This window comes from Pinus tabuliformis, chromosome 3_1, assembly GCF_031772625.1.
Source record: "Pinus tabuliformis cultivar Carrire ecotype Pingquan chromosome 3_1, CPIR1, whole genome shotgun sequence".
NCBI classification, from domain to species: Eukaryota; Viridiplantae; Streptophyta; class Pinopsida; order Pinales; family Pinaceae; genus Pinus; species Pinus tabuliformis.
In genome coordinates this window covers 979,557,912-979,582,851 of record NC_142301.1, presented here as the reverse complement: position 1 = coordinate 979,582,851, position 24,940 = coordinate 979,557,912, and the positions used below count along the sequence as shown (strand labels likewise).

Genomic DNA, 24,940 nt, shown 5'->3' with positions numbered 1-24,940 from the left:
TCTGAAGATACAACTAAGCCAGTGTGAAGGACATCCTTAGCTAAAATAAATCACACAGCAAGTAAGGCTAAGTCCTAAATTTTGATAGATTACCTTTTGAAGTTTACCTTGAAGAATGGTGTCTATATATTCAGTTTGAACAGCTTCATGACAGATGGAAAATCCATTTCAAGAAAAAGAAAGACTCAAGAAAGTTAAATTCTGGTCTTAAACTGTGTTTTTGGAATTATACAGCAGTTTCGTAGCGCGCTACGAAACTACTGTAGCTGCATATAATGATTTTTTGGGCCAATTTTGAGAAGAAAAAGGAAATATTTTTGAAGATGGGCAGCTGAAAAGGATTACTTACAAGGTATAAACATCAAGCAAGGGAAAAACAAGGACAGGAAAGACATTCTTGAACTCCAAGCTTTATGTTATGAAAATGGTCTAGAACTATTCATGATGCTTCAGGCAACATTAAAGGAGTTATTTGTCTTAATGCAAGTGTAGGATTAGAGTCTATGGTTGATTTAATGAATTTCATGTGATTAAAGGGACAACATGGTCAGTAGAAGGATTCGAAGACAAGCATAAGAATGAAACTCTAAAAAGGAGGAACTTTGTCTCCTTGTTTTTACTAGTCAACTCCTAGAAGAATTCCTGAGCAGCTAAGAACTCAATTTTGAAAACTGAAAGAGACTTCTCTTCCTAACATACTGAAATGCAAAAATCTCTTTTAGTTTCTTCAAATTCATTATTATCTGGGAGAAATGGATGACCAAACTTGCACTACGAAACTGCTGTAGGTGCAGTTTTTCACAAACATATTTCTCCTGTTTTACACCTGTTTTTAAAAGACATATTCTGGGTGGTAGGAAAGGTATTTCAAAAAAACAAGAGAGGTTTTTGTTCAGCACGAATTTTTCCATAAAAGCCTCCTTCAGTTTTTCAAAATACAATTTTTATGAGAAGATACAAGCTCTGTCCCAACACCTATTTTTCAGCCAGAACAGAGCAAGGAACAGTCTCCTAGTTTCTAGGAACAGTAAAAGGATGAGTCATCAAGGGCCAACTGGAGGGTTATGAGCACCATCAAATTCGAATTCATGGATTTATTGGTGTCAGAAGGATTGTTTAATTCATAGATAAGGTTGTTTTAATCATAATGAGGAGTTACACTAGAACTGCCAGTTAACAGTTAGTTACATTTAATAGTTAGTTTTAAGTGTCAATAGGTGTCATAGTAGTAAGAATTTGAATTCCCATCATGCTAGAGGAGGAGTATTAGTTATGTAATGAACTCTATATATGGGAGAAAAGCCAATGGATCAAGGGATGGAAATTTTCAGAGAAACTCTCATATGGTGCTTTGTGTAAGACTCTGTTTTTAGTAATACAATATTTGGCTTTGCTTCTTAGGAATCAGAAGGAATTCAATGTTTAGAATGTCTTGTATTGTCCTCTTCTCAGTATTTACAGTGGTATGAATGTGTGATTACTTAGAATTCACTGATTTTGCTCTAACTTCCTTCATACATTTATAAACTATGTTGTCCCATATGTTTCTGATGTGTTTTCTCTGTATTGAATTCTAGATGCCCTGACTTCCATGTAAGGCTAACATTATTGTCATACTGAAACATTTTGAATCCATAAGCCCAATGAATATTTTCTAATTGTGTTTAAACCACTTACACTTCTTCATTTGTTTCATAGAGTTAGCCATCTTATTCATTATCAAAATCTTTAATCTTGTGAGAGAGCCCTCTCAGGTTGAGGAGGCTAAGCCTCAGCCAAAAGTAGGTTTGAAACAGTTACTCAAGGTCTACCTGATCAGCAGCCTATCAGGGGTTGATTTTGATGATAACACACCAAACTTAGGAGTATGTATCATGTTTTGTTCTACATTGGTGTAGGTGTATGTGTTGTATGTCACGTGTAGATGCATGTATTGCATGGTGTGGTATGTCATGTGTGGTTGTATGTGTGGGATGTACACTATTTGTGTGTACACATGGTTGAGGAGAAGGCATTTGGTGTTTTTCAGGTCTAGAAACCGATCCAGAGTGCATACATAATAAAGACAAGGTATAAGCTAAGGATAGACTAAAGGATAACGGTAATTTATTTCAGTTTAATTATGCATGTTATTTATAATTATAGTTTATGATGATTACATGTAATTTATGATTCTGGTTTATGATGGTTACATGTGAGTTATGATTTTGATCTATGATGGTTGTGATTTGAGCTAACCTAATGTGATATGTTTATACATGATGATTTGGTTAAAGATGTTAGTTTGACTTGTCGTGACAGGAAGCGAAAAGAATTGTAAATGTACCTTATTTACGAGACTCCAATGAGGTATGATTTGAATTTATTTCAATTTATTTTGAATCTAATGGAAATTATGTGCTTGGAATAGGAATGCATGAACATTCTCGGTTGGGTGGTTGAAATCAATTGCAAGAATTAGCAGCGTCAGTGAAAGGAATTGGAAAATGCAGCAATATGCTGGTAAATAACTTTAGGAGCAGGGCCATTGTGGGACACTGGTACCCAATAATTTCCATTGATTACCATGAGCATGTTATGACTGGTATGATGGTTTTAAGGCAGGGATATGCCTTGGTTTTTGTATCTTCTAATGTGAGAAAGCCTTGCTAAGCGATGGACTGCCCAAGATGGGGGTGCCAACAGAACTTGGAAAGTGAGTGACTGCACAGAAGGAGTTGACCAGATTTCCCGAGGGACTGTGTAGCAGAGAAGGGAAGACCGGGGATGGATTTGTTTTGTTCATTAGTATTGCCAAATGGAATCAGATGCACGTTGGGAGTGCACCATAGAACAATGAGTCGGTAATTGTTCACTAAGAGGACAAGTGGCGTTGGATTATAGCGTTGGACATTGGAAGCAGATTTGACTTTTCAATGGATTCTGGACTTCATGGAAAGGAAGTGAATCTTGGTATTACTTCGAGGGTGGAGGTGTGATCCTTTGGATTCCCTTGTTGTGGATGCAGGCATCGTATCCTTTTATTTGTTGGTTGAGAAAATGTGCATATGTGTATATGTGTGTATTATTGTAAATACTATATCGATTTGGTTTATAAAGCTCCACACACAGTATGGTTATTTTCTAGTTTAAGAAAATGTGTATGAGTATATGTTGTTATTATTGTAAATACCATAATGAGTTGTGTTATAAAGCTCCAATAAATGGTATGTTTGTCATGTTTTAGTAATGGTCATTGTAAATACTACAATGAGTTGTGTTATAAAGCTCCACGGGCAGTATGTTTTGTTTTAAGGAGTCTTATTGGTTGTAGGTGTCATTGAACACCGAGGACGATGTTCCCCCAAGGGGGATGGATCTGTAACAACCCTGGTTAAAAACTCATGTAAAATATATAAGTACCATGGATGATGGGGCACGTATTCCAAGTTGAATGTTGGGAAAGGCATCCTAGGTGGTGTTCATTTGGTTGTTTATGGATAAGGAAATTGGCAAAGGTAATGGCTAAGGATTTGGAAAGGAAAAATGGCATTTTTGGCACATTTATTTATGAAAATAATGGAAAATAGAAGAAAAGTAAGGTGAAAGGTCACAGGTTTCATGTGAGGAGGAAAGTGAAGGAAAATAATGGAAAATTAAGAAAATAGAGGCCTCATTAATAAAAATTCTTCTGAGGATCAGTTGGCAAGATCTTAGTCAGTGTAAGCTCTTGGCTCAAGCTTGGTCAGTGTAGGCTTTTGACATTGGTGGAGCTCTCTTCTACTCTCTCTCTCTCTCTCATATTCTTGGAGACTTATATTTTCCTTGGACCACTCTTGGAGGGTGTGGTATACTTGGATTCTTGGAGCAAGAAGGAAAAGGAAAAGCAAGAAAGCGCAAGAGGACATCAGGATCAATAGCTACAATAGATTTTCTTGTAGGTACTGAGTTGCATGTATGTTTTCCTCACTATTTTTGGCATGCATAGCACATGCATGTGGTTTCTTGGTTATGATTTGTCAATGGCATGGAGGATTTCCTGGATTGACAGTGGATTTTCCTAGCCTTTCCATTTCTTGGATAGCCATGGAGATTGTGGGTTTATTTCCTTGTTTTGTTTTGGTTGGTTCTCATGTTTCCTTAGCTTGGGTTGAGTTATTAGTTCCTAGAAGCCTTGGTTGGACAAATGCTCTGGAAGACCTGTAATAGCTTGGGTTGAGTTACTAGTCTTGTAGCCTTGGTTGGACAAATTCTCTGGAAGCCCTGTAAAAACTTGGGTTGAGTTATTAGTCCTAGAAGCCTTGGTTGGAAAAACGCTCTGGAAGCCCAGTAGTAGTTGTGGGTTGAGTTACTAGTCCTTGAGCCTTGGTTGGACAAACACTCTGGATCCTAGTAATAGTCATGGGTTGAGTTACTAGTCCTGGGAACCAAATTGGAACAAATGCTTTGGAGCCCTGGAAGGATGGGATAGAGACTAATCAGATGATGGTTTTGGTGATGTCCGATTGTGAGGTGGAATCATTGTTTGATAGGTTGAGGTGGATGGCCTTTGGAAGCCCTGGATGGTTTTTTATTTATGTGTTCTATGAGGCCCCACATTCATGCTTGGAATATGGAACGGGGTGAATGGTTGAAGAGATATTTTGCTCAAGCATTCTACGGTTGGCGGAACATGGAAGTCCCATTCCAGGTTTGGATTTTGAATCATTAATGAAATGTTATTTATCCTATAATTTCTATGAGTATTATGATGGATTATATGTGGTGTATATTGATGTAATTTCATTAATATTTATGTCCCTATTATGATCGTTATGTATATGTTTTATGTCAGCAACTATGTATGGCTCTCATCATGTTTTTACTTGTAACTGAATGAGCAATGTCTCTATGACCTAACGGGTGGAATGGAAGTTAAAGTGATAAGGAAACAATTCTTCATGGTGAATATTAGATAAGTATGATACCCCTATGCTCAGATCTGTTATTTACACCTATAAATTACATATTTACTAAGCGTTTGACAAAATGTCTATCATGGTTAGGCTTGTTTAGGTCAATCCCTTGATCAAGTTTTGTGTTAGAGGCTTTGTCTTGGTGTCATTTATTATCTTGTAAAGTCTCATCAAGTTCTAGGCATTGGTTTGGAGACTAGTCATGAAAAAGTGGCTTAAATCTCATAGTCTCTGGCACAGAACTGACTAAAAAAGACTGTCATCTCTCCCTTTCAGGCATTGTGGAAGCGACTATAGGGTTCCAGTTGCATGCATGTGTTGTCATGGGAGTGAATTTGGGTTTATTTCATTGAAATGCTAGGTTAACTTATGGTTTGGGCACTTGGAGTGGTGGATTAGCTCCCGGGGGTCCTGAAGCACCTGAGGGAGGTCTATAAGGTCTTGTTTTTTCAACTCCATTTCCTTAAGGTTACCTAGGAGGTTTAATCTTATCATAGTGGCCTCTCATCGCACGTTTACCCCGGTTGGCCGGTTGCTTGCGTAGATGTGGGTGGAGGGTGTTATAAAGCATCAGTGCAAACCATGAAACCCTTTTTTGGGTCTGAAATCTAATTCCCTTTCTCTACAAGGTTGTGATTAGATATACAATATTTGAAAATTTTAGGATGAACCTCTAGTACTATTTGGTCAATCCCATAAAGGATCTAACTTTTGCCACATTTTTAAGAGCGGGCCAATCCTTAATGGCCTTGATCTTCTCCGGATCTACTACCACTCCTTCCTCGAAAACAATGTATCCCAAGTACTGAATTTTTGATTGGAATAAATTACATTTGTTGAGCTTGGCATAGAACTTGTTCTCTCTCAGTAATTGAAGTGCTCTCTCAAATTTTCTTCATGCTCTTCTTTGGTTTTAGAATAAACCAAGATATCATCTACAAATACCAACAAAAACTTATCCAAATATGGACTGAGGACATTGTCATCAAACACCTAAATGTGGCTAGAGAATTCGTAAGCCCAAATGACACCACCACAAATTTATAATGTCCATATCTGGTTCTCAAAATTTTCTTGGGACATCTTCATCTTTAATTAGAACTTGATGATACCTAGACCTCAAGTCTATTTTCGAGAAGACCACAACTATGGGTACTTGTTATTTAGTGTAGAATTATTTAACTTCATGTAGTCAATACACAGTCGTAGCGTGGCATATTTTTTTCATAAATAGTGTTAGGGCTCCCCACGACAACACATTGGGCATGATGTATCCTTTGTCTAACATATCCTTTAACTATAATTTCAGCTCTACCAATTCTAGTGTTGATCATGGAAATAGTTTGATTCATAAATATATTTCTCTTCTTGGTGGAAATTCTAGGATATCCTAAGGAAACACATCACTAAACTATTTCAATATTGGATGTTCTTCCATTCTGTCTCTGTTAACCTCTAATCATTGGTCACTTGGACATCATACAATTCACATCCTTTCTAATTGCATCTCTTCATCTACAATGGTGATATTTGTCTAACAAATCACAGTTTTTCTTATCCCTAATCACTCTTTCACCTTCATTGTTGAGACATTCCAACAACTTTTTGTAGCAATCAATTTTAGTTTTGTGGGTCACTAGCTGGTCCATGTTGACCATGTTGGAAACTAGATCACTATTGAGGGGGGGTGAATCAATAGTGAAAGCACTTATAAACTGTTACACTTTTTCTTCAATTGATTATTCTTTAAACCATTCATAAATTGAAACATATAAGAAAGGATTAGAACATCAACCACAAGTAAAAACATGCAAGCATTCAACACAAGAGACACAAATATTTATGATGGAAAACCCTCCTCCTGGATCAAAAACCACCCTTGTTGTTGTTGTGTTGCTCAATATATTGTATTAATCTACTAAACAAATTATACATGGATTATATTTCAATCATAATCTAAAATACCTAGCTTCCTTCACAGTGTGTTAGCACCTATCAGTTAGGAATTTTGTTTCTCATGGATCTATAGAAATCTATCTGTTGGAAGCCCCCATGACCAATGATCCTCACCCAACTCCCATTGGACTATCCAAATCCTATATGATGGAGAAATATTTTCCTTCTAATGAATCTGCTAAATCATTGTCTACGTCAAAGCCTCCATTCCTTCACTTCCTCCATGCAAACCATGTTTCATATATTTTCAAATTGGGCTCCCAATCTACTCAATGCGAACATCACAACAACAATCTCTTCAAAGCACAAAATCAAAACCCAAAACTACATCACAATATCACCAAACACTACATAAAATAATCTGATTAATACATCAGTTAAAACCCTCTGTGCAACAAGTAAAATTTCTCACAACTGAATGTTTCACTCAAACAATAAACTGGAGAACATGTTAGAAGAAAACATTCTCCAAATACTCTGCAATCAAAATCTATTGCACCTCCTCACTTACTACACAAAATACTAGCTTAAACATACTTCAACTAACCACTGCAACACTTGCAAATTTCTTCAAAAAATATACATCACACAACTCTCACAGCTTGCACACAATCCTCCAATATTACACTCACTCAACACATCAAGAGGATCAACCATACTATCATTGATATTTCTCCATTATATGGATGAAATGAGGTGCTTAACTCAATAATTAACAAGAACTACTGAGATCCACAAATTCTATTGATATGCTTAATTTGATCTGGATTAAGCTCATTGAATTGATCAAGCCATTAACTCCACTTCGTGAAGGATATTGTCAATGTTAATCACATTCTAGAAGCTCATTAAGACTTTCCTGATTTTTACAAAATGAGTCCCAAACAAGACAAGGCCAAAAAACAAATAAACACCCAATGTGCGCAAGGAATGCGAATAAAAACACGCTTTAGGTCATCATCGCAGGCACAACACTAGCTGATCTCAACTGGTTTCATCCATATTCCTACTTCCCATCGATTGTAGCCTCCCAAACACATGCATAGGATTTTCTCCATGCAACTATGATAGAGGATAAGAAAACTCAAACCAATTCAGACCAAATCTCTGCCAAACTCCTCCAGGACAACTCTTTTCTCTAATGCCTATGACATTCCATAGGCCTTCACACCAGATATCATCTTTTCCTTTCATACTAAAAATGGATACCCTTGCCTTCATATTCTTAGAGTAATTATGTACTCTAAAGTACTTCTTCATTCCCAATAACCATGCTTCTGCCTCTTCAGCCTTCTTGAATTATCCATCAAAAGTAAGAGTTTTTTCCTTAAATTCCTCTGGCATTAATTTTTTCTCATTTCTCCTATGTTGGTAATGTCTTTTGGTTGTGGATTTTTTTTTATTAATTTGGTGGAGAAGGTTGGAGTCGCGGCTCTGCAACTAGGGTTTCAGTCAGACAAACTGCGCCATAGCACACAAGGACGGCTCTGCAGCCTGAGAGGGTCTGACCTCCAGCGCCTGACAACGAGCCTCAGGAATAAAGACGACGCACATGGAACCTCCACAGGGGGGGCCTCGAAGCCCTCCCCTCAGTCAAACGACGCGCCGCCAGAGCACACGGGATCCATAATATTTGGGTCGATCCGCGCAGACAGGAATACCGAGAAGTCACTGCAACAGAACAAGTTGAAAGATAAAGCAAAACCGACTGACAAGAAGGATGCAAATCCAGAAGGAAAAGACACGCCAGAGGAACAAATCAAGGTTACTTCAAAAACCTGCAAGCCAATAGCAGAGGAAAGACCCAGGATAGAACTGCCCAGTGAGATAATCAATGAGAGAATACAGTACATGACAGATCATGCACTCATAGGAAAGTTCATGGGAATGTGGCCAACCGAAAAAGCTTTGCACGGCTGGATCTCGGCAAAATGGAAACCCAAAGGTGACATCACTCTGCAGCTGGGACCGAAGGGTTTCTTTACTGTTATCTTTTTTTGCTTAGAAGATAAGTTCAGAATCCTAACTCAAGGCCCATACTTCTTCAACTCAGCAGGCTTGTACCTGAGAGAATGGATAGCAAGATTCAATCCGGACAAGGAAGACCTTACATGGGCCCCTGTCTGGATCAGAATGTACTCACTTCCCGAAGAATATTGGAATGAAGGAATACTAAAGAAAATTGGAAGCGGACTGGGGGAATACATAAAAGCAGCAGAAGAAACAAAGCTACGAAGATACACTTCATACGCCTGCATCTGTGTCTTCATGCGACTAGACAAGGCGCTACCTGATACGGTAAGTTTATTTCATGACGACTATGAATGGATTCAACCTCTAGATTATGAACATGTTCCGTTTAGATGTCGCAAATGCCATGCTCATGGGCATCTTTTTAGGGATTGTCCGCTAAATGTCATAGCCCCTACATCCAGCCCCTCTGACCCCTCTGATAAGTCAGCCCATGAAGGCTTTACCAAGGTTTATAACCGAAAAAGAGCTCACAAAAAGCCTGCAACTGGGAAGAAACAGCATCAAAACTCTGCATCCACTCCTTCCACGAGTAACAGTTTTCAAATCCTGGCTCATACTTCAGAAGAACAACCCTCAAGCTCAAAGCCAAATGCGACTCTGCTATCCACCCCTGACATCAACAATCCTTCCAGCTCAACCCCTGTTTCTAGTAACCCAAAGGACAAAAAGGCCTCCCTCATGGACAACCAAAATGACAGTACAGAAAAAGAGATTGAAATGGAAGTAGATGGTACCTTGAACCATCTCATTTCCCCCGCAGAAACAACTGGAGAGAAAAGTCAACCGGAAATCATGGACGAAGATCCTGAAAATTTCGACATGGAAGGGTTGGACCTACTAGAGCTAGAGCAAGCATGCAAAAAGAAAAGCTATGATCAAATCCCAGAACTGCAACTCAACAAGCTAGAAATAGTTCTATCGAAGGTATATCAGCAGAAACAACTAGGCATCCAACCAAGCAGTACCTGGGATGGAAGCCTCCCCCCAAGAGATTTCAAAAAGAGAGGAAGAAGAACAGATCTCCAGCGAACAATTGAAGTAGGAAAGATCTTGGTGGATTTAGGAAGGTATGCAAAATTGACGAAGTACTATAAACCCTTCATCAATAGTGAATCATGAAACTCACATCATGGAATTTAAGGGGGCTCAATAGCCCAGGGAAACTCAGAACTCTAAAAAACATGATAAAGATGGAGAAACCGCACATGTGTTTTCTTCAAGAAACTAAATGCAATAGCAATACGCTAGGAAGCATCCTCTCCAGAGCTTGGCCAGGATGCCAATCAGTAGCAGTAGACGCAGAAGGAGCATCAGGAGGATTAGCTATAGTATGGAACCCACAGATGATCGCTCTCCAGGATTTTCATGCCTCCCACAATATAATACAAGCTACCTTCCACATCATAGGTACTAATATTCACGGCAACCTTTCTAATGTCTACTTCCCACAGGAAGCTGCAAACAAAATAGCTTTACTCAATACAATAGAAGCACTGAGCTTAAGTAGAGCGCATCCTCTTTGGATCATCGGAGGGGATTTCAATATGATTACCAAGCTGGAGGAAAAACAGGGTGGGCGAAGCAGGCTGGATCAGGAAAATGTCTTCTTCAAAAACTTCATACAAAACAACTCACTCATCGACTTACAATTCTGCAACGACATACATACGTGGAGCAATCGCAGAGCTGGAAAGTATCAAATCGCCTCAAAGCTAGATAGATTCCTCATTTCAGATAATTCAGTTCATCTCGGCGGGGATATAGCAACTGCCATTCTCCCCTACTCAGGCTCTGACCATTGGCCCATATCTCTCCAATGGCAAAGGCCAGGCAACACTATCAAGCGACCCTTTCGCTTCGAGGAGTGTTGGCTCACACATCCTGCATTCAAGGACTTCGTCAAAACAGCGTGGAGTAACTTCTACCCTCCGGAAGGATCTAAAATGTTCCAATTTCAACAGAAACTCAAACATCTAAAAATCCAAATTAAGAAATGGAACCACGAGACATTTGGAAACATTTTCAAGGAACAAAATATTCTAAACAAGGAAATGGAAGATCTTCAGCAACAAATCATAGACAAGGGACATACCAATTGGACCTTAGAACAGGAGCAACGCATAAATACTCAACTGGAGGAGAGGAGAAAGCAGGAGGAAATTCTATGGAGGCAAAAATCCAGGATAAGATGGTTAAAAGAGGGGGAAAGGAACACTAAATTCTTCCATAGAACTACTGTCCAAAGACGAATGCACAACAACATTTCCTTCATTCAGAATCAGGAAGGGACAAGAGTGGAAAAGCATGAAGAAATTGAGGAGGAATTCCTTCAACATTTCCAACAGGTGCTCAGCGAGCCTAAGGCAAACAGAAATCCAGCCATTGAAAAAATCATTCGAAAGATTCCAAAAATCATCACTGAGGAACATAATGAGCTCCTCCTTCACCCCATCCTCCCTCAGGAGGTGGACAAAGCCATGCACCAGCTTAAAGAGGGCAAAGCCCCGGGACCTGATGGTTTTTCAACCACCTTCTATCACAAGTTCTGGGAGATGTTAAAAGACGAGGTTTGGCAAGTTGTGGAGGAATCCAGGGCACTGCACTGGCTCCTACCTGCCCTCAACGCAACATTCATTGCACTCATTCCAAAGGAGGAGATATCTAACACACCGAACAAATTTCGCCCAATAGCACTATGCAACGTTATTTATAAAGTTATATCCAAAGTCATTGCAAACAGGCTAAAACCTCTTCTGCCTCTATTAATCTCACCTTAACAATCTGGCTATGTAGAAGGGTGACAAATCCTCGATGGAATCATCCTCACGCATGAAGTTATCCATACCCTCAAGCATCACAAACAGGCAGGTATGCTTCTGAAGCTCGATCTATCAAAAGCATTTGATAAACTAAGTTGGACTTATATGAAAAAAATGTTAAATGCTTTTGGTTTCTCACCCATGTGGGTGCGGTGGATTATGAGTCTCATATCTTCCTCCTTCTTCTCCATTCTTGTAAATGGCATCCCTTCAAAACCCTTCAGCCCCTCCAGAGGAATTCGGCAAGGCGACCCTCTTTCCCCATTCCTCTTTTTCTTAATGGCCGAAGGACTAGGAAGGCATATTAAATCTGCCCTTGCCTCACATCAACTCAAAGGCCTTTCCATCCATGGAACCCCAGCCATAACCCATCAGCAATTTGTTGATGATAATATTCTATTTGGATACCCCTCGGTTCAGGAAGCCTCCCTCTTCAAATCTCTTCTCAATGACTTCTCTGAAGCCTCAGGCACCAATGTTAACAATGCCAAATCTCATATCTACTTCTTTCACACAGCTCCTGTGGTGCAGCGGGCAATAGCTCGCATTCTGGGTTTCCCCATTGACTCTCTCCCCTCAAAATATCTTGGAGCCCCCCTCATTGACTCAGCCATCAAACATTCCACCTGGCGCACCTTAATTGAGAAGCTGGATTCTCGTTTAAATCTATGGACACATCGAACTCTTAACATTGCTAGCCGGGTGGTGCTCATAAAGGCTGTGCTTCAGGCTATGCCGCTCTATCTGTTTTCAATTCTTGCAGCGCCCAAATGGGTCATAAAAAGAATAAAGGATCTTCAACGCAACTTCCTATGGGGGAGCACAGCTACCAATCGTAAATGGGCCCTGGTAAACTGGACAACTGTTTGTATGCCAAAAGAAAAGGGAGGCATTGGATTGCGAGATCCCAATCAAAGTAATGCAATAATGTGTGCCAAACTCTGGTGGCAATGGCTCTCCAACACTGATAAACCCTGGGCCTCAATCTGGACAGCCAAATACGCAAATCACAGGCCTCAAAAGGAGCTTATAAGACTTATTCCCAATGCAAAAGGCTCCCTCATATGGAATGCGGCCAAGCAACATTACATGTTGATACAACACCACAGCTTTTGGGAAGTCAGAAATGGCGAAACAGCACGCTTCTAGACTGACGCCTGGAACCAAATGCCAAAGCTCAGTAGCTCTCTCCACCCTCTTCCACCTTACATTAGGGAGGAGCAACAGCAGCAAACAGTTAGACAACACTGGACCCAGGAGAATGAGCAAGGATACAGGCAATGGATCCAAAGTGATAGGATAATAAGGAATACGGATCGCCCCTTCAGGGAGAGTCTGGAAAAGGAGCTCCAAAATCGACGTATACGACATTCAGCAGACAAAGACATTCTAAGATGGGGATACAGGCCAAAAGGAACCTTCACAACTTCCGAAGCTTACAAATTAATCAACTCCAATCCGACTCCCCTTGATCTCCTCTGGGGAAAAATTTGGGATTCAGGCATCTAGCCGAAAGTTTCCCTTTTTCTTTGGCTGGTGGGACATCAGAAAATCCTAACATGGGATAGGCTAAGGAAAAGGAATTATCATGGCCCCTCGATGTGTGTCAATTGTAGAACCCAGGAGGAAACCCTTCAGCATTTGTTTGACTCCTGCGCAATAGCCAATCAGTTATGGGAGAAGGTAAGCTTCAGATGTTAGAAAAGATGTAGAGTGGTAGAAGACATCATAAATACTCTGCGTCTATGGCAAAAAAAACCTTTCAAGAGTGGAATTCTTAACCATATGTGGAAAATAATTCCAGGTTTGCTAGTTTGGGGAATTTGGAAAGAAAGGAACAAACGTATATTTAAAGATCAAAGCTCTTCTTTAGAGAATATATGGAGCAGATTCTGCACAAACCTCAAAGAAACACTGCTGATACATACATGGACAAAGGAGGACCTCCCCTCACTCGACAATGAGTGAGCCATTTGGGAAAATTGGAATATGCAACTCCCTAATGCTTCTCTTAACAATGCCCCTAGAACCTTCAATTCACACAAAGATTCTTGGACAGCTCCTCCAGAGCACACATTCAAGCTCAATTTTGATGGGGCCTCAAAGGGCAACCCTGGGAAGGCAGGCTATGGTGGAATATTCAGGAATCATGCAGGAAAGTCTCAACGGATTTACTTTGGAAATATTGGTTGGGACACCAACAACTCGGCGGAAATGGAAGGCTTATGGCAAGGTCTCCTCTTAGCAAGAACACACAACTACTATCCTCTGGAGGTAGAGGGAGATTCTCTGCTCCTTATCAATATGGTCAAACAACTCCTCAATGGCTCTCATGCAAGCAAGATAGCAACAAGCTGGAGATTGGAGGCCAGATTAGAAGCTATAGAACTTGAGCTTCTTAACAACAGAGCAATAATCTTCAGTCACGTCAAGAGGGATGGCAACAAAGTCACCGACATCCTAGCCAATGTGGGGGTAGATAGCAATCACGCCTTTCTCACAGGGTCATTAAACATAATTCCAAACAATGATAAAATACAGGAATGTAATCAGTTGGTTCAAGAAGAAGCCACACCCCCGGATGCGGGTGACCTGTAGCGCAATACCCACGATGGGATGGAGGAGGGTGGAGCATGGTTGGCACATGTCCAGCATGCACGCCGGATAGAACTTCAGGTGGGAAGACATAAATGCGAGGTTGATTAACAATACGGGAGCTCGGATGTTCGGCATTGGAATTACAACACTGTCCATTCACGCCTGCTCAGGAGAATATCGGTCTGCAGCGAACTTAATTGCCATAGTAATGGCGGGTGAGGATCGAGGGAAGGGCACCTGCGTTTTAAGTGACCTCAATGCCAGTAATCTGCATCTATGCTTCATTCAGTTCGGTAAGATTCGGAGCTGTGAGAAAGAATGGGTCTGGGGAAGGTCTGACGTCGGAGGCTGGTTTCGATTTGAGCCTGAGGCTACGCTCTGGCGGTGTAACTCTCTCACAGAGACAAGCAACAGCCCCTGTGGTGTCACTACTGGTCAAGGCAGCTCGGCTTTTGGAGACTTTCTTGCTGCTGTTTGTGTTCGTCATTGCGTGATGCCGAGACCCCGCCAGCGTATGCTGAGTCGCAGAGGCTCTGGAAGAGGAACCCCCTCACGGCCCCCTGCTGATTCAGGTTCCTTGGGGATTCCTTCTCATCATCGGGGAACAGAGCGCATTCTGACCCCTAGCAACTACCTGGACCCAAATTCTCCAGACTCGGCCAATTCGTCTTCATTTGGTTCAGCCACTTTCTCGTTCAACTGTTCTCTAACGTGCCCTCGAATAACGGCTCATGTCTCTGTTCTCTTCATCGAGGAAGCTCAGCACGAGGGAGAATCCAGCACTCCAATTCCTCATTCTAAGGAGGTCCATAATCCCAGCTCTCCAAAGCCCACCTCAGAAATGAAAAAGAAGCAGCCCCAGCCAGCCAGCGCCATCAGCTCCATGATGGAGGACCATGCGCAGCCAGACATGCAGGAACCGGAAATGGGTTGGTGTAGGATCGTAGAGGAGGCGCCCGATGAGTAATCCAGGCTCCAGCTCTCACCTTTTTTTGGATGCCCATCGTAAAGGAGGACTTATCTATGGTTCTATTTGTCAATCTTTCTTCATGTTTTCTATACTGTTATCTACTGTCTAGTGTCTGATGTGGCGATTTTACTTGTGTCTGTATACCCTTCACAGGGAATATCTAGTGTCGGTTATGTGTATCACTCTGTCGCCCCTACGCGGGAAGTAAGTTTCAATCTCTCTGTTTCTGAATCTGTCATGAACAAACGGCCTAATCCACAAGCTTGATGGCTCTCTATTTTCCAAGGATGTAATTATTCTCTTTTTTGTATATAATAGATTAAATTTACTTAGCAAAAAAAAAAATGTCTTTTGGTTATAGCACTAGATAGTTGCTCCTAGCTTCATGTTCTCCTTTCTGGAGTACTTAGTGGAGTTCCATCTCTCATTGTATCTTCACTTTCCTTCCTATGCCTCTTCTTAGATCTATTGCTTTCTACACCATTAGTTCTCAATTCATGCATCCAAAGTCCTAATGGGATCTTCCTGTATCAAGACCTTCTTAGGTAGCTAGCAACTAGCTCATGTTTCTTTTGTCTTTTCAAATATGATAGTATTTGTTGTATAACTACATTTACTTTTGCTTGCTTTTCTTGAGCTTTGACAATCTTCTCATTGTCAACCTTGCAACTTCTTAATTCAGCCCTCAAACTTCTAAGGGTGTCCATCTAGTCAGGGGTGTTTTCCTCTCTCCTTTCCCAATTGACTCTTCTTCCTTACAATGATGGGATATATCAGTGTTGTATTGCACCATTATGTTGCTCATCCCTTTACTATATTTTTGTTCCTTAGTGTCTTCTTATGTGATACTACACACATATAATTGTTATCCAACCAAAGATACAAATAAACATATTTACCTATCACCTTGGCATATTTGCAATAAGCATGTTGATCTAAGGCTATTTGGAACATCAAATCTCAAGTTAGTATGCCATTTAGAAAAGAAAAAGAAACATATCAAAATTTTCCATGCGATCCATTCCTATCATTTCACATTTCTGATATCAACACATATATGCATACATCACACAATCGCCAGTTAAATTTCTACAATCAGCACACATTTGCGCACAACAAAAAATCATCCTTTAAATACTACATTGTGATTTATAACACCTTGTAATGAACCAAATTTATTTTCCTAGGGGTCCAGTATTGAACACTTGCTTTGATGTCACACCTTATAAAAGAGCTAAACTTACCCTCCTATGCCCATTCATTCCAAGTGTTGAACCTATGCACTCTGATACCACTATGTAACACTCCCTCCCACCCCCTTTTACTCACTCAAGTTGTGGAAGGTGTTACTTTATAATTATCCTGACCCTTGAGACCTATGGAAAAGATGGGGTTACAAAAACCCTCTTTTCCAACTTTGTCAAAACCCAAAATAACTACCACCTTCGTGTTCAACTCGTCGCGATATTTTCAGTGATATAAAATTTATCTCAATCTTACTTCCAGATTGAAAGTTATGTCATTTTAAATTTTGACTAATTAACTATTGCCACGTCAACAAGATGCTTTCACTTGAGACCCACATGGCCTTGAAATGTCACCCTGATCAGTGTCCGTCACCTGCAACACCTATGTGGTGATCACGAGGCCATAACCATACATTCGTGGCGCCTTCCACCAGACCAACCCCACCATGTAAATTAATGAGATCACATTATATTCAATCTTGGGGAAAATCTACTGCACACAAAATTTCTAAAGTGGCACCGTCCCCAAAACCTCGAATAACCTGGACGCAAATCTCCTTCATGAGTTAATCCAACCTCGTGCTAATAATCCTTCAAGTAAGCCCCACTCTGCAAAAACTCCATTCCTTTCCAAAATATGGCCTCACACCTATAACCCTTCAAGAAATCCCCACTTCAGATGCTTCCACTGGTTGAATAGATATTCAATGCCACAATTATTTCCACACCACTAGAAATAATCTAATGTTGTGAAGTTATATGGATCCACAATTATTTCCATACCTTCGGATACAATCTAGTGTTGGGAAGGTGTAAAATATATCCAGCTTGGACACTTAGTTCATCCAATAATCCATACGGCCACAGATACAAGTGTAGAATCTCTGCTACACTTCATAGAATGGAAAAGTCAGGGAATTTTATTAGAATTCCTTTAAGATAGATATTTTTCGAGATGGCCAAACTTCTAGGATAGAGTACCAGATCCACTATGAATCCTTCTAAGGTATTCTATCATGAATTGAACAAGATCAAAATCTCTAGCAAGCTTACATTATATCAAATTTTGAGAAAAGGTGAAAAAATGGCTCCAATGCCATATTTCATAGGAAGCCACATTCTTGCTTACTCTATGAAACTAAGGAATTTTACTTCAAAATGAAAGTGTACAAAACCATGAAATCTCACATTGTTCTTAAACATGTGGCTACCAAGCTTCAATGTATTCTCATGCATCACACAGTGTCTGCATTTCCTCCTTATCATGTAGAGTAGTCTACATACTTGAAGTAGAAAGTGAACCATGACACTCATAACATATCAAGTAAATGACATCACATGCTATGACAAATTAAATGAGAGACTTCAACAACCATGCACATTCTTATCAACCACTTTGTAAATTCGTGAATATAACAACAAAACACATAGCTCTGTAACTTTAACATAGCCATGAAAGCATATAAAGTAATGTTTTGTCATGAATATACATAAATCTCAATAGCCTTCCATATGCAATGTACATCCATACATTTATACATCATCCATGGTACAAATGGATACAAGTAAATATACTTAACTATTTAACTTGCAATCATTGGCAATTGAGGGAGGGACTTCAACTCTCCACCCAACCATAGGCCAATTACACTGCAATATTCCTTATAGCTAACCACCACCAAGCTAGATTCAGAGTTTGAGGAGTTAATTGTTCAAGGGAATTCACACAATATTTAGTCAAACAAATTATCTATAAGAGGAGACCACTTTATAGGTGGTTTATCAATTGATCCCTGCAATAAGCACCACATTGACCCTATATGCCAATAGAAATCAATCACAAGGATTCGCCCAAGGCTCAGTTAAGTACATCTTAGTTCCAGGAGATTAAATACACTATACAAGTGGTTAATCAGCTAGATTTTCTAGGAAAGAATTGTAGGAGTCTAGAGCCCACAATCCAGGTGGTTTATTAGCTTATTGAGCAAACACATAAGTGGTTTATCAGTCCAAGGCAAGAAATTAGTGTTTTATTAGCACCTTTTTAGCAAGCACCTAGGTGTCTTTTCCTAGCAAGTGCTTTATCAGCCTTCCAAAAAGCGCCCCAGTGGTTTATCAAGTCAATGAGAAAGCATTGAGTAAGTAAACTCTCCATTGAATCTCCACTACCCAACCATTCACAAGCACACACCATTGGCCTCAAAAAAATCACCTAGAACTCTATCCCAATTACAGAGCAATGGTTAGGGGATGTTGTTTTTCCCCTATCAATCCTCGTTCACCACCACCTTACATTATGCATTATCCTCCTTCTACACATTCTGTATATTCCCTTTTTTCGCATCCCACTTGCATGTTTACTTTCGTTAAAAACGTCCCACAAGAATAATAAGAACAACATGGGCCTCATCCTCTACTTAGAAGACACATACTCCTCTTTATTATTTGTTGTGAAAACCACTAAATTTTTCCTAGGAATGTTGGTAGGATGACAAATAAATGAAATGGAGTATTTTTGGTTAAACACTACACAAGAAGCCTCTCCTCCTCATATCTCTAGATCTATTTCCACTCCCTCAGCTCAACCATAGTTATATTTTTATATAAATTCACATAATAAAGTACATATGGTGATATTTACATAATGGGCAGCGAAAGAGGTTGTTATAAAGACACACTCCAGATATTATTGTCCAAGAAAGCTCTACTCCTTTTTCATTGAAAATATTTATATTGAGGAAGACCTAAAATCTACAAGGACCTAATGGAAATAGGGCCAAAATGGCCAAAGCAATGATGTAAGGAAAATGTGTTTCCATGTGGAGTGAGAGAGTTTGGATGTAACAGCCTTGGGTTAAAAGTTCATCTAATAAAGTTAATAAAGAAAAAATGAGATGAACGTCATGGGACATGTATTCCAAGCTAAATGTTGGGAAAAACATCCTATTGGGTGTTCATTTGGTTTATTATGGCTAAAGGGAAATTGGAAAAGGCAATGGAAATGGCTTTGAAAAGGAAAATGAGCATTATTTAGCATTTATTTATGAAAATAATAGAAAATAGAAGAAAAGGAAGGTGAAAGGTCACAAGTTGCATGTAAGGAGGAAATTGAAGAAAATAATGGAAAGTGAAGAAATTAGAGGTCTCATTAATAAAAAGACTTTTGAGGATCAATTCACAACCTTTTGTCAGTTTTAGATTGGAGCTCTCTCTCACACACTCTTGCACACTTAAAGCATCCTTGGAGCACTTTAGCATTGAATAAAGGAAGGACAAGGAAGGAAACGGAAAGAAAATAGCAGGCAAGGAAGAGTTGGATCAAGTGGCTATAGCTAGAATACTTGTAGATATCGAGTTGCATATATGATTTCCTTGTTAGTTTTGTCATGCATGGTATATACATGTGTGTATTTGGTTCTCTTGTTGTCATTAGCATGGGTTTTTCTAGGTGTGATAGTGGTTTTTAGCCTTGCCTTGTCTTTTCTGGATAGCCATGGTGTGATGGGGTTCTTTCATCTAGTTGAGATGGATTTTCGAATGATTTCAAAACTGAGTGAGGTGGTCTCATGGGAATTCCAAAATTCCTAGAAATCCCTGGACCGGTAAAGGTGGGATATGTGGTAAATCCTGAGGGTGGAGACACGAAAATTCCTCACGGTTTATGTGGAGAGATCTGAAGCCATCCATGCTTGTATAGGCCTAGTGATCCCTGGACTAGTATATGGTAGAATTACGGTAAATCCTGGTAGTGTATGTTTCTTGTTTGAGCCTAGGAATACTTGACTAGTATGTGGCAGGATTGCGGTAAATCCTGGTTGTATAGATGAGGGTTTGGGCCTAGTAATCCTTGACCGGTATATGGCAATATTACAGTAAATCCTAGGGAAGCCTGGTTGTTTTTTTGTGAATCCCACATTCATGCTTGGAATATGGCATGGAGGTGATTGGTTGAAAGAAAGATTTGGTTCAGCCCAATCTATGGTTAGGTGGTACGTGGAAGTCCCTGACTTGGTTGGATTTTGCATATGTTAATAAGATCTCTTTTCCTCTTTTGTATTATGTGTAAATGTACTTGTTATTATGTGGCTTTAAGGGTTGTTCGATTATTAATATTTCTCTATATATATGTTGGTTATATGCATGGTTTATGATAGACTTGAATTATGGTTTTCATCATGTTTTTGTTAGTAAATTAAATTTTAATGAATGGATAACCTAATAGATTATAATGCATCTATTGTGAGAGGGAATCAGACCTTATTGACGATTATCAGATAATTATGAGACCCCTATGCTCAAATGTGTATTCATGATGTGTTTGATGGAATGTATATCATGGATAGGTCTGGTTAGTTGATTTCTTGTCTAGTTTTTGTGTGAAAAGATTTATCCCTTTGTCGTTAATCATTCCTTATAGTTTTTTGAAGTTTTGGGCAATGGTTTGGAGACTATCCTGAAAAAGTGGCTTAAATCTCACAGTCGTTGGCATAGAATTAGGTTAAAAAATCTACAGCCACATGGAGGCCTTGTTGTGGGAGGGACTAGAGGGTTACAGTCACATGGAGGGCTTGTCATGGGAGCGACTAGGGGTTTAGTTCAGTTAAAAAGTAATTTAACTCAAGGTTTGGGCACTTGGAGTGGTTGGTTAGTTCCTGAGGGTGTTGTAGCTCCTGAGGAAGGTTAGTTTGGTTTTGATTTATTGATTCCACTTCCTTAAACAATGTAAACTTTCAAACGGGAACTCTGGCCAATATACCCCGTAAAAACATCAAAAACAATGTTAAAAATGAAAAGCGTTGATGCTGGAATAACACCTTTTTTTTCTAGGGTAAATTTTCAACATGTTTTAAAAATGGCGGTGAAAACCAATTTTTTGTGCAAAAATTGTCCAAAAAACACCCTCAAAATGAAGTATTGATGTTTGAATAACATTTTTTTTTCAATGGTAAATTTTGTGCAAAAACCACCCTCAAAACGAAAAGCGTTGATGCTGGGATAACACTTTTTTTTCAAGGGTAAAATTTCAACATTTCAAAATAATAGCGTAAAATATTTTATCATGACTCCGAAAGTAAAATAAAAAAAATAATGAAAACATAAAATTAAATTAAAAATTAAAAAATTAAAACAATGAAAAAACACGAAACAAAGCAAAAAGTCTAAAAAAAAAAATCAATCATAAAAAAAATAAAATTAAATAAAATTAAATTAAAAAAAAAAATTATAAAAAAAAAAAAAAAAACCAAATTAACCTATAAAATATAAGAATCAAAAAACTAAAAAACAAAAATTATAAATAAATAAATAGTAAATAAAAAAAAATGGCAAAAGAAAAAAAAATATGGAAATGAATGAAAAAAAAAAAAAAACAAAAAACAAAAAACATTAAAATAAACTATAAAATTATGTAGGTAAAAATAGAAAAATTTAAAAAACATTAATAAAAAACTAAAAAAAAAAAATTAAAAACAAACTAGATTTAAACAAAAAAAAAAAAAAAAAAGAAAGAAAGAAAATTAACAAAAAAAAATTTAGAACTACTAATATTAAGATCAAAATGTTGATTACTTAAAAAAACAAATATAACTAGCAATTGTCCCAAAAGGTACAAAGAGAGGCCGATAAGATTATTAAATTGGAATTGTTGAATTTTTCTAGCAGAAATGTTGGTTCAAGCCTAAGACTATATCCAGAATACTGAAACCATGATCGAAGACACAAAAGAATGATCAAACAGAACACATGCCAACTTATAAGACAAAACACATCATAGACTCTCTAGCTCATGATGATGAATGCAGATGGAAATCAGTGCAGAAGGCCACCCCATATAGTCATGATCGAAGCCAAGAAGCAGAAAAACCCATTCATAGATACAACAATAACGTGCACGCCAGGAGCTATGACAGTCCAATGATCTGACAGGTTTAAAGCATGGGAAAATCAACCCTCAAGAAGCCACAAATAACTTCGCAATAAAATATAAAATATAAAAGCCTGCATGCCGCCTTCTTCATTTAAGAGTCTTCAGCGCTGGAAACAAATCATTACCTATTTTCCAGATAATTCATAGTAAGATTAAAATTGGCTATACCACAGTATGAAGTCAGCCCTGCTGAGACAAATAAATGTACATTGAGAAATCTTACCTCCAAATCCTGGAATAATCCCAAATTGAAGTTCTGGAAACCCAAGCTACGCTTTTGGGGTTGAAATACGAGCATGACAAGACTGTGTAAATTAAATACATCCATGATAACTCAAAACATGTAAGTTCCCAAAATTCCCCTTCCAAAACATAAAATTACAAGAGATGGACAATCATTGCCACATACCATTGCTAATTCTAATCCACCACCAAGTGCAAGCCCTTGAATAGCAGCTACGGAAGGTTTCTTAGCCTCTATAACAACACCAAAAGGCCAAAAAGGTCAGAGCCAGAAAAAGGTTCCATCCTAAAAACACATAGAATCCTTTTCCAAACTTTCAGGGGTGCCTAAACATCCATCAGAATCTTAATTTTTTTATGTTAACAATATCAACATATCCAGCTACGTATTACAATACAGGAAAACATGTAGAATCCTTTACCAATACATTGATGAGTTCCTAACTATGCTATAAGAATGCTACTTTTAACTGTACCATCAAATCCAACTATACTCTACAATAAGCCTAGGTATCCATATTTTGGCACATTCCTAGAAAAGCTCAAAATGTCAAGGGTATGATAATGTTTCGCTTTATAGTATTCAAATTACATATGGAAAATAACGATCCAGCAAAATGTCTTTTACAAGAATTGGTAATGTTTTTTGAAATGACAAGTCAAAGTAAAAGCAGCATTCCTCTATCTTATACATTATTTGTGGATTTGATAATAGCTAACATTCCCGAGATACAGTACCCCCACTTCAGCCATACATATCACCGACAACTTGCAACTTTAGTGAAAGCAAAAACAAGCAACATATATAACAAACGCCTACCTTCAATAGTATTGATCATAAGATCAACAGAAACTCTACCCAAATGCGACAAGTTCCCTGCTAGATACACAGTTACAGAGAATTGAATATGAGCAAACATGGAAACCTTTGAAACAATTTGCAACAGAGTTTGAATTTTGTATGAAAACTTAGTTTGGCATACCAGTCTGTTGTACTTCCTGGAGAACGTTGATGTCAAAACCACCTTAGAATTTGCCTCCATTACCTAACAATGCCAAAACAGAGACATAGACATGAAATCATCTCAATTTTTGAACAGAAGCATTTACATCTCTCTCTATATATATGAATATATATAAAGATTTATAACACCATTGAACATTTAGTACAGTTTCCATCCCTTCTGCAAACTGCATTCATATCACTATCACTATTATAATCAAACAATCCTTCAAAATTAGATTGCAACCGACAACTTCAAAACATGCATACCAGTGACAACAATGGCCTTCACATCATTTCTCCTCATTGCTTTGTCATATTTTTCTTTCAAGCCTACAAGAATTGTAAATAAAACCAATTGAACAGTTACTACAGATATTAAGTTAAATGATAACACATATGCTAATCCATTACTTACACCAAGATATCAACACACAAATGCGTATGTCATTAAGCCTTCTCTTTCAATGAACATAAAATTATGACGTAGTCAATTACATACTGGACAGTAATATGATGAATTTGGTAAGGTTGACCTATGATTTGGAATTGGTATGTGCAAGGTTCACCGAAAGATTGTTCTTGAAATTTATTACAACGATGAATGGTTCTATGTTATGATGATCTTGATAATGCTGATCTACAATCTAGAATCTGCATTATGAGATTCCCTGATGGAAAGAGCTCTTTCTTGAAATTAATTATCACAATTAAGGGTTCAACCAATTAGTAATATGTATTTTTTATAGATATCGCTCTAAATTTTACGTTATGCATTCCACATTATGTATTTCTCGTAATCAACTATGCTTTTATTGCAAGACTTGAATATCCTTTCTTTCCATAGGCTTATCAGCATATTTCATTACTCATTTTCACAACAAAGAATGTCCAAGATACTAGATAGTTCTCATTTTTCTAACTATGCTCATAATCTTTAATCTCAAAATAACATCTCTAATTGCGAAGGTGTCATCAGGCTGACCTGATTTTATGTTTGTACTCTCTTTTCTCATTAACAAGACTTCAGAGTCCCATATTTTTTTTAACACCTCCTTCTAAAGATTCTTTAAAAGCTGATAGTTTGCATTTACTTGCAACTCAATCTCAGGATTAGATCAAGCAAGAATCCATAAAAATGAATATGACTCTGACAAGAGTAGACTCCTCGATTACTTTAAGCTTTGCCCACTCAATCCAAAATTTGCCA

At 38.4% G+C, this 24,940-nt stretch overlaps 1 long non-coding RNA gene across 1 annotated transcript; it reads right to left on the bottom strand.

The window, feature by feature from the left end:
• Positions 1-22,247: 22,247 nt before the first annotated feature.
• On the bottom strand, positions 22,248-24,076 carry LOC149191123 (uncharacterized). Its single transcript, XR_016256579.1, has 5 exons — positions 24,001-24,076; positions 23,711-23,773; positions 23,548-23,604; positions 22,894-22,961; positions 22,248-22,789 (listed from the first exon to the last, which is right to left on the bottom strand). It is a non-coding gene; the product is annotated as an uncharacterized LOC149191123 (long non-coding RNA).
• Positions 24,077-24,940: the final 864 nt, after the last annotated feature.